At 47.0% G+C, this 17,573-nt stretch overlaps 1 protein-coding gene across 1 annotated transcript in view; it reads left to right on the top strand.

Moving 5' to 3' along the window:
• The window catches only part of LOC115474082 (polycystic kidney disease protein 1-like 1), an 868,156-nt gene that overhangs the window by 343,881 nt on the left and 506,702 nt on the right, over nucleotides 1–17,573 (top strand). The gene's annotated exons all lie outside the window — the stretch shown is intronic.

Genomic DNA, 17,573 nt, shown 5'->3' with positions numbered 1-17,573 from the left:
TAAATACTATCCCAGGGACGCCCATGTAAGAACACGATGGGCGTCCCTGAGATGGACGTCCTAATTTCGATTATTGACAAAATCCCTAAACATCCCCAGCTGCTCTGGCGATTTGGGCGTCCTCATTCCGATTATGGGTAGGAAACTATGGACGTCCCCAGCTGCTCTGTGTTTTGGGCGTCCTCATTTCGATTAGGGGTGAAAATGATAAACGTCCCCAGCTGCTCTTCCCATTTGGAAGTTTCCATTCCTTTTATTGGCGCCTCTTTAAAACTGCTTTCTCTGTGCTTGCACTTTAGAGGTTTTTCTTCAGATTATGGGATGGTATTTCAAAGCATTTTAGCTTCAGCTATAATAAACCTTGTTTTTGCCACTGTATGCTTTTGTACACCTGGTTTTTTTTTTGGGGGGGGGGGGGGGGGGTGGGGGGTTGGGGGGGGGGGAGCTTTTTTTGCCAGTTCTTGAAAGATAACTGGTGTGTGGGCTTTGTACCTTTCCTTTCCAAAAGTTTCAGACTGGGTATTAGCTGGTAGCTTAGCATATACTCTGCATTTTCTACATGTGACAAACTCTCCATTCTCTACCTTCCAGGGGCTCCTTGCTGTGTGTGATGTGCTCCCTCACTGCCCCCCATTCTCTCTCTCCTTTGTTGAAGCAGGCAGCCTCTGGTCCCTTGGAGCCAACAGATTCTTGCACCACAAGTTCAAGGCAAGCTCATACCTCTCAGCCACTTCTTCCCTTTCTGCTGTGTAGGTGCTAAACAAACACTTCTTGCATCTTGCAGGACAGCTGGTCAAAGGATTGCAAGAGGGAGCAGTGGACTGTAATACACTGGACTCTGAGAGCCATGATTGTTTCTACCCAGATCATTGTACAGATGTCTTGTTCTCTATTGGACACACTCAGTTGTGGCTGCCTGTGGGGTGGGAGTGGGGGAGGGGAAGAGGCCCTGAGAATGGATGTGTGCATCCCTCATGGTCAAGGGCTCCCCATTCTCTGTATGTTCTCTGCATTCATATTCTTACCTCTATTTTCACCAGGTTCACGGGTATCCACAGCTGGTAGTTTTTCTCCTGCTTTCCACCTCATGTGTCTCCCCGCTAGGTTCCATCCTTCTTTATGTGGTGAACCCCAGTCCCCTTTTATGAAGTGCCCACCCATTCTCAAGGTTGCTGGGGGTGGGGAGGGGGGAGCATATATGCAGTTTTCCACATTATTGAACACAGTCCTCCATAGTTATGGAACAAGAACATTTCTAAATTCTATCCTGCAAACTATTTTCAAGGTGGCCACAGGTGTGTGCCTACCATAGCCTTGAGCCCTTAAGTTATGGTGAGGGAGAGGGGTTCTGGTTACAGTTCCTATTTTAAATTACCTGCAGGTGGCTACAGCCCGGTGCCTATATAATTCCCCTAGCCTGTGCCCTTCTATACCTGATGTATTATATTGCAATTGTGATGAAGTAAACATCCATCTAATGCAGTGGCGTAGCCAGACTGCCAATTTTGGATGGGCCTGAACCTAAAGTGGGTGGGCACAAAATTTTCTCTCTATTCCCCCTTCCCCAGCAAAATTTAGTCACACTAATCAGATGCATTTGTCACATAGGGGTAAATTGCTGCTTTTCAGTGCATCAGGTTTCAGAAAATTTATTTAAAAGCCTAACACCCTTTTCAATGAGCTTTCAGAGGCCAAAACCTCCTGCCTCAGGTCAGCATAACGCTGTTATGGTATGAGGATACCTAAGGAAGGAAGTATTGGTCTCTGAAACTTTATTAACACAGGTATCATATTACTTTATCCTAAATTAAAATAAAATTATTTTCTTTAACTTTGTTGTATGGCCATTTACTTTTTCTCATTGTGTTGCTCCCAGTCTCTAGATTCTGCTTTCCTTCGTCTTTCTCTTGCCAGGGTTTCCTGTCCATTCACCACCTATGGCTTTTCATCTTTTCCTCACCATTGTTCTCCACATGCCTCTTCCTCTTATTCTCCAGTCTTTCCCTACTCTGTCCTCTCCCTCTTTCCATCCAGCAGCTCCCCTCTTTCTTTTGCATCCAGCGTCTCCTTTTTCTCCCTACCCTTCCATCCAGTGTCTTCCCTCTTTCTCTCCTCATCCTTCCACCCATCTACCCTCTCTCCTGATACTTCCATCTAGTGTCTCTATCTCTCTACCCTTTTCTGTTCAGTCTCCCCTCTCTCTCTCTCTCCACATCCTTCCAGTCTCTCCCCTTTCTCTCTGCATCCTTCCATCCATCTCCCCTCTTTCTCTCCCTATCCTCCCATGTCCAGCGGCTCTCTCCCTTCCCTCCTGTCCCTTCTTTCTCTCCCTCCCATGTCCCAGTGGCTCTCTCCCTTCCCTCCAGTCCCTTCTTCCTCTCCCTCCCATGTCCCAGCGGCTCTCGCCCTTCCCTCCAGTCCCTTCTTCCTCTCCCTCCCATGTCCCAGCGGCTCTCTCCCTTCCCTCCAGTCCCTTCTTCCTCTCCCTCCCATGTCCCAGCGGCTCTCTCCCTTCCCTCCAGTCCCTTCTTCCTCTCCCTCCCATGTACCAGAAGCTCTCTCCCTTCCCTCCAGTCCCTTCTTCCTCTCCCTCCCATGTCCCAGCAGCTCTCTCCCTTCCCTCCAGTCCCTTCTTCCTCTCCCTCCCATATCCAGTAGCTCTCTCCCTTCCTTCCAGTCCCTTCTTCCTCTCCCTCCCATGTCCCAGCAACTCTCTCCCTTCCCTCCAGCCCCTTCCTCCTCTCCTTCCCATGCCCCAGCAGCTCAGCCATTTTTCCTCCTGGTCCGCCCATCCGCATCCTTCGCGCTGTCTCTATCCCTTTTGTCCCACGGAGGCAGCGCTTCCTTCCTGCCCTGTCTTCTCCCGAAGCTCCGCTGCATCGGTCCCTCCCTGCAAGTAGAATCCTCCTTCGCCGGTTGCGCTGCGCTGCCATGCACATGGAGCTTCGCTCTCCCCCTGCTGCGTTCATCCGGCCCTAAACAGGAAGTGCATCATAGAGGGCCAGATAGACGCGGCAGGGTGAGGAGCGTAGCTGCGTGTGCAATTGCATGGCAGCGCAGCGCGACCGGCGAAGGAGGATTCTACTTGCAGGGAGGGACCGATGCAGCGGAGCTTCGGGAGAAGACAGGGCAGGAAGGAAGCGCTGCCTCCGTGGGACAAAAGGGATAGAGACAGCAATGCGGATGGGCGGGCCTGGAGGGAAAATGGGTGGGCCTGGGCCCATCCAGGCCCACCCGTGGCTACGCCCCTGATCTAATGCTTTTACCGTTGTTTTCTCTTTTCTCCTCAGCACTATATACCATTGCTGATACATTCAATGTGAAAAGATGACCCAGCTGTTTGTAGCTCCTTCCTCGCCCTCACCAATGTGGTTTGGTTATGGGTAAGGGTGGCTGGTGATCAGAGAGCAAACATCGTCTATGTGCTACCTATAATTATTTGCAGGTTTCTACTTGGCAGATCACTAGTGCTAGACAACATACCTATTATTTACACAACTCTGTGCTGTGGGGCTCTATGGTAAGGAGGGGAGAGGCTGGATGGGCATTTCTGTTCCTCAACAGAAATGCCCACCCAGCTTACCCCCCTTACCATACAGCCATGCAGTTTGGAAGGAACAGGTGGGCTTCTGTATGGCCACACTTATGACACATATGTACCAAAGTTTCTCTGTCACAGTTCACCTGTCATGCAAACCAGATTGCTGCCTCCTCTCACATCAACCCCAGCATTTGATAATATGTAGTGCACAAAGTAGAGACACACACCCTGTTATATGAAAAATATTAAATGTTTATTTAAGTGAACCCCAAAAATACAACTATTTAAATCTTTTTCCCCCCAAAGTCTTTTAAGGGAGGCCACGTCCTCCTTCCTGCATGGCCTTGTGCAGCAGGCTAACGAGCAGCACCAGGAACAGCCTCTGTGCCCTGAAGTGCTGCTTGTTAGCCTGCCGCATCGCCGACACCTCCAGCCTCATCGCTGACACCTCCTAAAGCAACTGGTTTTGGCTATTCACCAGTTGCTGCAGGAACACCAGGGATGGGGCTAGGGATGGGGATGGTGTGGAGAGGGCTGGAGGTGTTGGGCCCTCCTCCTCAAGGGGAGGCATATCATGCCAGGAGTCCTCCTCCTCCTTCTCCTCCACCACCGGAGCAGGCAGTCCTACCTCCTGCTCCTTCTCCTGCTGCTGGCGCCCTGTGTATGTAAAAGGATTGTCCTTGAGATCAGCTCATTCAACATGGCTTGCATAGTGCAGGAGCTGGCTGGCTAGCGAGGCAGGAATGGGGAAAGGTGGGGTCAGTGGTGAGCCCTGGGCTAGACACATGGGGTATGAGATGACATGACAGCGAACCCTGGAAGCTGGTCTGAAAAAGGAGTACTCTATAAGATGTGTTGGCAGGGAACACTCATTCCTCAGCAGCATGTTAGCATTTTGAGTTGTGACCATTTTTAAGGGGGGCGGGGAGCACTATTTCTTTACATTAATTTCAAATCATGCTATGACATCCACTAAGAGCAGGACATCAGGCAAGAATGCCAAGAAACAGTATCCACCCCAGAAAGGGGGATACAGAAGTGAGGCATGTCATCTCATTCATCTCAGAGGAGGTTAGTTGGAAGTTACAGCCACACTCATGGGAGGGTAGCAGCAACCTCAGGCCTTGATGTGGGACAGAGGTGTTATGACTTACTAGTTGCCTATTAGCCACATGGAAACTGATATTGTACATGACATTTGCATTATTATTTTATTTGTTACATTTGTATCCCACCTTTTCCCACTTATTAGTAGGCTCAAAGTGGCTTACATAGTTCCAGAGAGGTGGTTACAGACTCCGGTGTGAACAAATACAGTATAGGGGTACTATTACAGTGACAAGTACAGTAAAGTAGTATGGTAAATAGATTGGGGTGCAGGGCCGTGCTGACACTGTAAGCGAGGTAAGCAATGCAGGGGGGCGCCGCCCTCTACTCATTTGCAAAATCTTTTACCTGAAGTTGTGATTCTCCTCTCTCCCCTGCCTGCATCAGGAAGTGAAGGTAGCCCAGCAGACAGGCTGCTCTGCTAAAGCTGCTTCAAAGAGTACAACCAGCAGCTATTTATGGCCTTGGTGTGTGAACAACTTTCATTCAGGGTGAGCTGGAACAACATTCAAATTAAAGAGAACAGGTTTGGAGGCAGGTGTGCAAGTGAAACTGGGGAGAAATAAAAAAATAAATAGTGTAATTGTTTTCTGTAAGTGGTTCAAAGTTTTTGTTTTTTGAGCATGTACACTGAGAGGAGGGCATGACTGCAATTATGTGTACATAATTATCATAGCTACAGCTAAAATCCATTTAATTGGCTGAGGAAGTTTAGCTGACGTATAGTGTAGAATAGCTGGTAAGTAAAAATCTGATTGCTTTTTTTGTGTGTTTGTTTTTATATAAAACATTCTGCTTGGATAGGGAGAGTTTGAGGCTTATTTTCAAAGCACTTAGCCTCCCAAAGTTCCATAGAAACCTATGGAACTTAGCCTCCCAAAGTGCTTTGAAAATATGCCTCTTTGTGATATTTGAAAATACATTTTGCTTTAATGAAATTGCTAAACTTTAGAGTCAGAGACTTATCAATGAGGGATACATACAGTGGAAAGGAAGCCCTGGAAACAGAGTTAAGAGGACAGATACCAGCAACAGAATCAGATACTGGGCTAGCATGATCAGAAAAAGAAAGTCACTAGCCAACAAAGGTAGAAAAAAATAGTTTTATTTTCATTTTAGTGTTTGGAATATGTCCACTTTGAGAATTTACATCTGCTATCTTATTTTGCAATGTATAGCAGTCTCCAAGAGACTGGGCTCCCAGTGAGCCAGGGAGGTCAGACTGTGTAAATGAGATGAAGAGACCCCCCCCCCCCCCCCCCACTGTAACAAAGACAGGAACATGCATAATCAAAGCTTAGGTCTCTGCAGTTACAAGGGCTGGCCATTCCTAATTATGCTAATAGTTTTTAATAGGCTAGGTCCCACTGAAAAGCCTCTTTATAAAGGCAGTGCTTTCTCTGGAGAGCAACATCTAATGAAGAAGCGGGGGGGGGGGGGGGGGGGCACCAACTGATAGTCTGCAGGGGGGCACCAGAGACCCTTGGCACGGCCCTATTGGGGTGATTCAAACAAAATGTTAGGGTGTGATCATGCGTTGCGGTTGAAAACTGTCCATTTCCTGATTAAAATGCCATATTTCATTATTTGGTGTTTATGTCAGATACTGTGGGGTATGCCTTCTCTAATAGGTGAGTTTTTAGGGTTTTTTTTTTGAATTCTAGATGATTATTCGTAGATTTCAGGTGTTTTGGTAGAGAATTCCAGAGCTGTGTGCATATGTAAGAGAAACCTGACACATATATTGATTTATACTTCAGGCTTTTACAACTTGGGAAGTGAAGAGTTAAGAATAATCTCTCTTGCACAACCTTGCCCTTTCAATAGCCATGCTGAAAGGCAAATTGAGTTGCACCCTCCATCAGAATCAAGCCTCAAACTAAAAGAAGTCCCCTGTTGAAAAGCAGAAAAGAACACTCTACCGACAGTCTCCCAAGATCTCCACACCATGGTCTCTTTGGCCACTCTAGAGCTACCAAGCACCACTAAAAGCTGAAAACTCTCTAGTTTCTAACTAACCCTGCCCAACAAGGGCCATGGGAGGAAGAAATATTGGAGATGTGGCATGGGCCACGGTTGAACCAGTGAATCTATCCCCTCCCAATGCCACTTCCTCCTGCAGTTGAAAAACCTGGGCACTTTTGAGTTCTAGAAGGCCATGAGATTCATGAATGGACACCCCCAACATTACACTATGCTGTCAAACACTTCCTCAGTCAGACTCCATTTGCCCAAATCCAGGGCACTTCCATTGAGAAATTCCACTTTTAACGTTTTCCACTCCTGTTAAATGAGATACTGACAGGATGAGAAGTTGACATCCCACCCCACACATTACCTTGTCTCTCTTCTTGGCTACTTGTTGGCTTCTTGCTCCTCTTTGATGACCGACATATGTCACCACTGTTGCATTGTCTGATAGCATGTATTAAATAAATACATTTACAAATGAGTACAGGTGCCCTGTTTACAATACTTACATCGAGCCCTGAGGCGCCGTTGCATGCTACTACTACTACTACTTAACATTTCTAAAGCGCTACTAGGGTTACGCAGCGCTGTACAATTTAACATAGAGGGACAGTCCCTGCTCAAAGAGCTTACAATCTAAAAGACAAGTGAACAGTCAGTCCGATAGGGGCAGTCAAATTGGGGCAGTCTGGATTTCCTGAACGGTAAGAGTTAGGTGCCGAACACAGCATTGAAGAGGTAGGCTGTAAGCAAAGACTTGAAGATGGGCAGGGAGGGGGCTTGGCGTAGGGGCTCAGGAAGGTTGTTCCAAGCATAGGGTGAGGCGAGGCAGAATGAGCGGAGCCTGGAGTTGGCGGTGGAGGAGAAGGGTACTGAGAGGAGGGATTTGTCCTGTGAACGGAGGTTTCGGGCGGGAATGTAAGGGGAGATAGAGGAGTCAAAGATGACTCCGAGGTTGCGGGCAGATGAGACGGGGAGGATGAGGGTGTTATCAACTGAGATAGAAAGTGGAGGAAGAGGAGAAGTGGGTTTTGGTGGAAAGACGATGAGCTCGGTCTTGGACATGTTCAGTTTCAGGTGGCGGTTGGACATTCAGGCAGCAATGTCGGATAAGCAGGCTGATACCTTTGCCTGGGTCTCCGCGGTGATGTCTGGTGTGGAGAGATACAGCTGGGTGTCATCAGCATAGAGATGATACTGGAAACCATGAGATGAGATCAGGGAGCCCAGGGAAGAGGTGTAGATTGAGAAGAGAAGGGGTCCAAGGACAGATCCCTGGGGAACACCGACAGATAGCGGGATGGGGGTGGAGGAAGATCCATGAGAGTGAACTTTGAAGGTGCGGTGGGAGAGATAGGAGGAGAACCAGGAGAGGACAGAGCCCTGGAACCCAAATGAGGACAGTGTGGCAAGAAGTAGATCATGATTGACAGTGTCAAAAGCGGCGGATAGATCGAGGAGGATGAGGATGGAGTAGTGGCGCCGTTGCATGCTCCTGATGAGGTTGGGGCTGTCCTGCCGTTCACAGCGGAACCGGCATCTCAGGGACTCCAGGTCCCTCCAAATTCCAAAACGTCTGCAAGATACAAGTTTGTACACCAGGAGTCAGGGGATTGCCCTTCTTTTTTTCCACAACACAAATTCATTTGGAAGCCATATTGTAGAGACACACAACACTGATGATTTGGGGGGGGGGGACCATTACATTGATACAGGTGATGTCATTGAGGTGGACATGAGGACAGAGAGTACCATTTGTGTGCAGCATTGTAAAGATGTGGGAATGTTTTTCCTTTCTAGTACATAGATTCTATTAATGAATGTGCATGTGCACATATCACTGATTACCCTTGAATGCAGACTACAGTTAGTGCTTACATTGCTGAGGGAGCTCTTAAATGTGATGCTACAGGAGGGGGACCTGATAGCCTAGGAACAGTGGGGGTGTGGGGGTGTGTGTGAAAAAAAGCAGTTACCTTTCCAGGCTCTGTCGTATCCATGTTCTAATGGACACAGGCCTGGGGGGCAGGTGGTGGTCGTGCATAAAGAGCCTCCACCGGTGCCTCAGGCAGAGCTACAGCAGGAGCAGACTCTCAGCCATGCTAAAATTTGGCTCGCGTCTGAGAGCCATGTTTCTCAGTGAATAACCATTGGAAAACGTGCATTGCCTTATATGGACGCACGTCCTTGCATGCATAGTTCCATATATGGTCGTGTCAGCACGTGGACGTCCTGACCCATATATGATGGGTCAGCACGTGGACGACCATGACGCATGGATGTCCATGATGTGCATGGACCGTCGTCATGTGTGTGGGGCCTTATTTGGATGAGTACGTGTTCATACGTGCGGAGACTTCCTTATATAGACATTTATCAAGTGTGTGAACCTCTTCATGTATACACAATAAAATATGTATGTTCCTTATATTTCCAATAGCTGCATGTTCTGCAAGTACAGTGCATGTAGTTGCGGACATCCAGTTACGGGAAATATAAGGAACATTCATAAGTGTAAAGTAAGATGGACGTCCTTCGGCAGTTCTGTGAGAAACACGTCCTTGTTACTGTACTTATGAATGATCCTTATATTTCCCTTACCTGGATGTCCTCAACTACATGCACTGTACTTACAGAACAACCAGGTACATCAGAGAAGTCCAAAGTATAGTAATAAGGACATCTTTCTCATAGAACCGGCGAAGGACGTTGATATGACAAATTGGAAAGTACAGTGAATGTTTTAGGGACGTCCTTTCGTGGTTCTGGAAGATGGGCATTCTTTTTACTATACTTTGGGCGTCCCTGATTGGGCATTTTGCACTGTGATAATGGAATGTCTAAGGACATCCATACTATATTTTCGATTATACCTACCTGATTTTTGCCAACTTCGCAAGGGCATACTAATTTATACTTGGACAACCTTTCAAAAATGCCCCTCTATATGACCTGTTTTGATAGTATCCTTCAAGGATACCTCACTCCAAACTTTGTGCTGCTTAGTGACTGTCAGCTTGCACCCTTCCTCCATTCTAGTTTAAGAGCTGCTCTATTTTCATTTTAAATGTTAGCGCCAGCAGCCTGGTTGCATCCCAGCTTAGGTAGAGTCCATCTTTTTGGAATAGACTCCCCCTTTCCCAGAATGTTGCCTAGTTCCTAACAAAATTAAATCCCTCATCTCTCTACCATTGTCTCAAACACACATTGAGACTCCAGAACTCTTCCTGCCTCTTGAGTCCTGTGCGTTGTGACAGGGATACTGGGGATCTATTGAGTTTGCCCCGTGGCCACCATACCCACTCTGGAAAGCAGCTTCCCAAGGTAGCATATTCCCATCCCAGAGATCAGAAAAGGAAAGGAGGGGGTGGGGGAAAGATCAGTCCCAGTGCAGGCTAAGCCAAAGGCGCGGGCGGGATTTCTAGGATCTGGGGGTGGGGAAAGTTGCAGCCAGTTTCCCTGGGAACACAATCAATATATGCTCTGCCTCCGAGCTTCTGACTGCTTCTGTGTTACATCCAGCAGTGACCTGGAGTCCTTCATGAGGTTAGGTCTCTCTGCAGAGGAGGTGATGGAGTGGGTTCCCTCTGCACAACCAAGTTCAGAACAGGGCAGGGTTCCCTCTGCACAACCGAGTTTAGAACAGGGCCTGGACACCAGGGAAGAAATGGACACCTCCTGGATAAGGTACCTTTTTTCTCTTGCTGGCTTTTTGGATAGACTTTGGACTTTGTGCACCCCACTGTGGCAGATTTCTTGACTGGCGTTTAAGCTAAGAGAATGGGGGAAGAGATTTAAGCTATTTGGAAAGGAGTATTGCCATACTGGAACTCTAAATGCTTCAACCTTTGAAAGGTGAATTGAACTTGATTTCTTTTTTATTATGCTGAGCTAAAAAGGTGATGACTGGTCTACCCAGGCCTGACTGAGCACTTTCAAGTTTGGGACCTTTATTGTTTGTTGGGGAAGGTGGGGGGGGGGGGGGGGGGGTTTGTCCTGGAGCTGAAGGAAGCTGTGCTCTGGAGACTGTAATGAACAAGGACATTTTTTGTTTGTGTGGACTGAGTTGGTTACTGCCCTGTACATACAGTGTGACCCTGAACTTTCATACTTGTATATATATGTTTTTCTTTTTCTGTTTTGCCTTGTTGGATGCCTTCCTTGGAATAAATGTGGACACTATGAACTGAGATTGTGGTTCTTGTCTTAGGGGGCAAGCCCTGAGCTCCTGCAACTCTGCCGAAGCCTCGCTGGGAATCCTGCAGTGTTAATTCACCTGCTGACATCCTGGCTGTGTTTATTCAAGTTTTGTTCTGCACAGGTAGACACTGCTCTTCTTGACCCTCTTGCTCTTCCTTTCCTGCACTACCCTGGGCATGACAACATGGAAAGGGGAACATTTCTGTAAATGCTACCCTGGAGGATCTGGATTTCAGCTTTCTATCTAAGAACCTAAATTTCCAGAACCTCCATACCACATTTTCCTATACTGTTAGTACTCACATGTACCAAGACAGCTGGCTTCTCCCTAGCACTGTCTAAAATCTTATCTAGGTGATGTGTGAGGACTACCGCCTTTGCATCAGGCAGGCCAGTGACCAAGCGATCCTCATGTCCACCAGCCACCCAGCTATCTACATGCCTAGTGATTGAATCACCAACTGAAACAGTAATCTTAACCCTTCCCTCCGTAATTAAACTCTGGAATTCATTGCTGGAGAACGTGGTGACGGTGGTTAGCTTAGCAGAGTTTAAAAATGACTACTAAATGGACTTGGGAAAAATCCACAATTCCAGGAATAACATGTATAGAATGTTTGTACGTTTGGGAAGCTCGCCAGGTGCCCTTGGCCTGGATTGGCCGCTGTCGTGGACAGGATGCTGGGCTCGATGGACCCTTGATCTTTTCCCAGTGTGGCATTACTTATGCACTTATGGGCAGAAGAATCTGGAGACATATCCTCAGGATGAGAGGGCAATCCTAATTAGATTGTAAGCTCTGTTGAGCAAGGACTGTTTCTTCATGTCCGGTGTACAGCGCTGAGTATGTCTAGTAGTGCTATGGAATTGATAAGTAGTAGTAGTAGTGGAGAGGATATTGCATCCCCTGGAGGGAAGATCCTAGCTACATTCTACAGGATCACTTCCTGCTTCACCTCCCTCCTCCAAGGCAGCACAAGGGATACCAGACTGGAGGTGGGACTTCCCTACTATGTCCCCCCCTCCTCTATATACCTTTCTGTCTGCCTCAGCTCCTCCAAGTTTGCTACAATAGCCTCAAGAGATCGAACTTGTACTTTGAGAGCTAGGGGCTGTTCACACCAAACACACACATGTAACTTCCGTTTATTATTAATTTATTAGTATTTATGTTTCAACGATTTTTATTGAAAACCAGTACAGAAATACAGCTATTACAAATAAGGCTACAATAAAACAAAGGCAATTATCATCTGTGTTCATTATCATAGACTAACATTTTTTCCTTTTTCACTCTCTCCCCCTCCCCTCCCCACTCTTCCAATGATGTTCTCAAGCCTCTCATTGCGAGCATTTAACATAACTATAATTCCCTTCAAAATCTTCGCCAATCCCCATACGTTAAATATGACCTCAGATGCATGTATGTACTAGTACCCAGCACTTTGGTCCATTCCTCCCCTCTTCCCCTCCCCCCACCCCCCTCTGGACTTGTGTTCTTATAGCCCAGAGGAGTCCCCCCCCTCCCTGCTGTCTGTGAACTACAAATTTGTGTGTTCAAGGCAGTCCATGGTTATACTAGGGTGTCGCATGATGCCAGTTGAGGATTAGACTACGTCCTTTAGGGCTTAACTGCTCCAAATAGGGATCCCATATCTGCTTAAATTGAACATGCCTTTTCGGGGAACCCCTCGCCTCCCATGCTTCCCGTGTTGCTAGTAGGTGTACTTGGTTTCTCCAGTGCCAATAGGCTGGTGGCTCCGAAACTGTCCAATATTGCAGAACAGTCTTCCGAGCCACCAAGCACAGTTTACGACATAACATACGTGTCCCCACTGTGTGGGCACTAAAAGCCATTTTTGTGTTCAGTACAAAGTGGTCCCAAGTTCCTGTTAAACCTAATATTCGGGACAGGAACCTCCTAACCCGTGTCCAGAAGGCCTTTACCCCTGGACATGCCCAAAATGCATGAAACAATGTGTGTGGGATTTGATTACATTTGACACAGCTCACTCCCTGCGGGAGACCTATGTGTGTGTGACAACTGTTGCCCTGACATATAGCCACGCATGATTGTCCGATAGCCACACTCTTGCAGCCTTTCATCTGACGTGAGGGCTGCAATACCCCCAACATGGCTCTCACTTCCCAACCCACCAGATGGCTCCCTGCTTCTTGTTCCCATCTATCCCTAACGGTCTCAACATTTTTTTTTGGTGATCCCCGACGGATCAGTGCCTTGTGGAGTGCTGACACTGACAGCCCCGTGGCTTCCATCTCTTGAAAAAAAATCTCTCATTCTCTGCCCCAAACTCTGTCTCAGCATAGATTGATCTAAGGCAGATACATAGTGTTTAATTTGCACATAAGCGAATCTATTCCCCCAGGAGACTCCTATCCGCCTCTGTAATTCTTCATAGCCTATTAATTCCCCATCATTCCCCAAGAGATGCTCCAGCTTCCTAATTCCCTCTCTCTCCCATTTTATAAATACAGGGTTATCTGTTTCTGGTTGAAAAGCTGGATTTCCCCTTATTGCCAGTTGGTCAGACACCCTATAGTTTCCCCCCCCCCCCCCCACTTTTTTCACCAGCCCTTTCCACACCTCCCTCATTGGAGTAAGTATCACACAGCTTCTGAATTGTCGCGGAATTTGTCTCTGTGTCATCATATGCAACAACAAGAGGAAATCATACGGTGCAAAATACTCCCTTTCCATGTCGATCAGGGTATATATGTTCGTCTGACAAAACCAGTCCCCTAAATGTCGTAAAAGACTGGCTTGGTTGTACCCATATAAATCGGGGATCCCCAGCCCCCCTTGCTTCCAACTCCCTAGCAGGTAGGAGAACCTCACCTTTGGTTTCTTCTTTGCCCAACAGAATCTACTAAAGACCCCATATAGCCTCTTCAGGTCCTTCTGTAGCAGACGAAGTGGCAGCGTCCGCAGTACATAGAGCCACTTAGGAAATATCATCATCTGCACTATATTTACCCTCCCTCGCAACGATATTGAGAGATCCCCCCATTTTTCCACTTTAGTCTTAGTATCTCTGGTCAATTCAGTGATATTGAGGTTATATAACTGCTCCAAATCCAATGTCAGCCTAATACCCAAGTATCTAAATGAGCCATCTGCCCAAGCCAGCGGAAAATCTCCACCCCATAATAATCTCACCTCTTCTGAGGAGGCCAACGCCTCCGACTTAGCCAAATTTAGGCGTAAACCCGCTAAAGTCACCATATTCCCTCAGGATTTCCATTAAGGCCATGAATGATAATTTATTAGTAATTATAACCCACATTATCCTGCTTATAATCGAACGAGAAAAACGCCCAAGTTCCGACCTAAATCAGGAGATGGGCGTTTATCTCACAAAACCGAATAAAGCGGTATAATCGAAAGCCGATTTTTGGACGTTTTCAACTGCACTCCGTCGCGGATGCGGACAAAGTTGATGGGGGCGTGTCAGAGGTGTGGCGAAGGCAGAACTGGGGCGTGGTTATCTGCCGAACAGAGATGGGCGCATTTCACAGATAATGGGACAAAAGTATGCGTTTTTAGCTAGAATTTAGGGCACTTTTCCTGGACCCTGTTTTTTCACGAATAAGGCCCCACAAAGTGCCCTAAATGACCAGATGACCACTGGAGGGAATCGGGGATGACCTCCCCTGACTCCCCCAGTGGTCACTAACCCCCTCCCACCACAAAAAATGATGTTTCACAACTTTTTATTTTGACCCTCAAATGTCATACCCACCTCCCTGGCAGCAGTATGCAGGTCCCTGGAGCAGTTGTTAGGGGGTGCAGTGGACTTCAGGCAGGTGGACCCAGGCCCATCCCCCCCTACCTGTTACAATTGTGCTGCTTAATGCTTAGTCGTCCAACCCCCCCAAACCCACTGTACCCACATGTAGGTGCCCCCCTTCACCCCTTAGGGCTATAGTAATGATGTAGACTTGTGGGCAGTGGGTTTTGAGGGGGATTTGGGGGGCTCAACACAAAAGGGAAGGGTGCTATGCACCTGGGAGCTCTTTTACCTTTTGTTCTGTTTTTGTAAAAGTGCCCCCTAGGGTGCCTGGTTGGTGTCCTGGCATGTTAGGGGGACCAGTGCACTACGAATCCTGGCCCCTCCCACGAACAAATGCCTTGGATTTATTCGTTTTTGAGCTGGGCGATTTCATTGTCCATTATCGCTGAAAAGCAAAAACGCCCAGCTCACAACTTGGCGAATAAAACATGGACGTCTAATTTTTTCGAAAATACGCTTGGGTCCGCCCCTTCACGGACCCGTTCTCGGAGATAAACGCCCATGGAGATAGGCGTTTCTGTTCGATTATGCCCCTCTATGTGGCCTACGTAGAATTAAAGGAATTACACAAATGAAGATTTGTTCCTGTATATATTGCTAAGAGAAAGTGTACAGAGGATGAGAGAGAGAAAATACATAGGATGATTTGACTTGGAGGTTTTCCATGGTGTTAGAGAGAGGATGCGCTGAGGAAGTGGGTTTGGACTAATAGCTGGATGAATAGGGCTGAAATTGCTTTCACTAGCTGGGAGATAATCATACATGTGACAATGCAAAAGACTGGATAGCACCCCCTCGCTGTTAGTCTGGTCTTTGCATCTTAGTACTGGTGAGTTGTTTAATTAAACCTTGTTAAGCTACTAGGGATATTAGACTAATACGTTTGTTTTAAAAAGACTCATAGGCAGTCTCATAGACATCAGCTTATCCAAACAAGATACACTGAACCACATTATTTTTGTTTCCGTTAAGAAGCGTTATTTTACCTCATACCGGTGCTGTTTTAGCACATGTCCCATTTTATGCATGGGGACCTAGTTACTAATAACTGGGGTTAACAGTAAAATTACACATCTTAATTGTAGCTCATATTGATAACTTCCCCCTCAAATGGGAGCTGTTCTAAAATAACATGAATATGCAGGAAAGCTATCATCATGGGCTACTGTTAAGTTGGGTTATTTTACCACAAGTCATGCTGTTTTAGTCATTGTGCAAAATAGGACATTGTGCTAAAATAGTACGACTTGTGGTAAAATAACTTGTCTTAATGGTAGCCCACATTGATAACCTTGCTCCTAAACTAACAAACCCACTTCCTCACCTGATATTCACCCACTCAGTAAGTATATATCAATCTTTTTATTAATAAACACATCAAGACATGACAGTCAACATTATAGAATCATAGTAACATAGTAACATAGTAGATGATGGCAGAAAAAGACCTGCATGGTCCATCCAGTCTGCCCAAGACAAACTCATATGTGTATACCTTACCTTGAATTTGTACCTGTCCTTTTCAGGGCACAGACCATATAAGTCTGCCCAGCAGTATTTCCCGCCTCCCAACCACCAGTCCCGCCTCCCATCACCGGCTCTGGTACAGACCGTATAAGTCTGCCCTCCCCTATCCTCGCCTCCCAACCACCACCCCCTCTTCCCCCCACCTGCTCCGCCACCCAATTTCAGCTAAGCTTCTGAGGATCCATTCCTTCTGCACAGGATACCTCTATGCATATCCCACGCATGTTTGAACTCCGTTACCGTTTTCATCTCCACCACCTCCCGCGGGAGGGCATTCCAAGCGTCCACCACCCTCTCCGTGAAAAAATACTTCCTGACATCTTTCCTGAGTCTGCCCCCCTTCAATCTCATTTCATGTCCTCTCGTTCTACCGCCTTCCCATCTCCGGAAAAGATTCGTTTGCGGATTAATACCTTTCAAATATTTGAACGTCTGTATCATATCACCCCTGTTCCTCCTTTCCTCCAGGGTGTACATGTTCAGGTCAGCAAGCCTCTCTTCATACGTCTTGGAACGTAAATCCCATACCATCCTCGTAGCTTTTCTTTGCACCGCTTCCATTTTTTTAACATCCTTCGCAAGATACGGCCTCCAAAACTGAACACAATACTCCAGGTGGGGCCTCACCAACGTCTTATACAGGGGCATTAAAACCTCCTTTCTTCTGCTGGTCACTCCTCTCTCTATACAGCCTAGCAATCTTCTAGCTACTGCCACCGCCTTGTCGCACTGTTTCGTCGCCTTCAGGTCCTCGGATACTATCACCCCAAGATCCCTCTCCCCGTCCGTGCCTATCAGACTCTCCCCGCCTAACACATACGTCTCCCTTGGATTTCTACTCCCTAAGTGCATCACTTTGCATTTCTTCACATTGAATTTTAATTGCCAAACGTTAGACCATTCTTCTAGCTTCTTCAGATCTTTTTTCATGTTTTCCACACCCTCTGGGGTGTCCACTCTGTTGGAAATCTTGGTGTCATCCGCAAAAAGGCAAACTTTACCTTGTAACCCTTCGGCAATGTCACTCACAAATATATTGAACAGAATCGGCCCCAGCACCGATCCCTGAGGCACTCCACTACTCACCTTTCCTTCCTCCGAGCGAACTCCATTCACCACCACCCTCTGGCGTCTGTCCGTCAACCAGTTCCTAATCCAGTTCACCACTTCGGGTCCTATCTTCAGGCCGTCTAGTTTATTTAAGAGCCTCCTGTGGGGAACCGTGTCGAAAGCCTTGCTGAAATCTAAGTAGATGACGTCCATAGCACGTCCTTGATTTAATTCTCCTGTCACCCAGTCAAAGAATTCAATGAGATTCGTTTGGCACGATTTCCCTTTGGTGAAACCATGTTGTCTCGGATCTTGCAACTTATTGGCTTCCAGGAAATTCACTATCCTTTCCTTCAGCATGGCTT

This window comes from Microcaecilia unicolor, chromosome 1, assembly GCF_901765095.1.
Source record: "Microcaecilia unicolor chromosome 1, aMicUni1.1, whole genome shotgun sequence".
NCBI lineage: Eukaryota > Metazoa > Chordata > Amphibia > Gymnophiona > Siphonopidae > Microcaecilia > Microcaecilia unicolor.
This window is presented reverse-complemented; position numbering and strand designations above follow the sequence as displayed.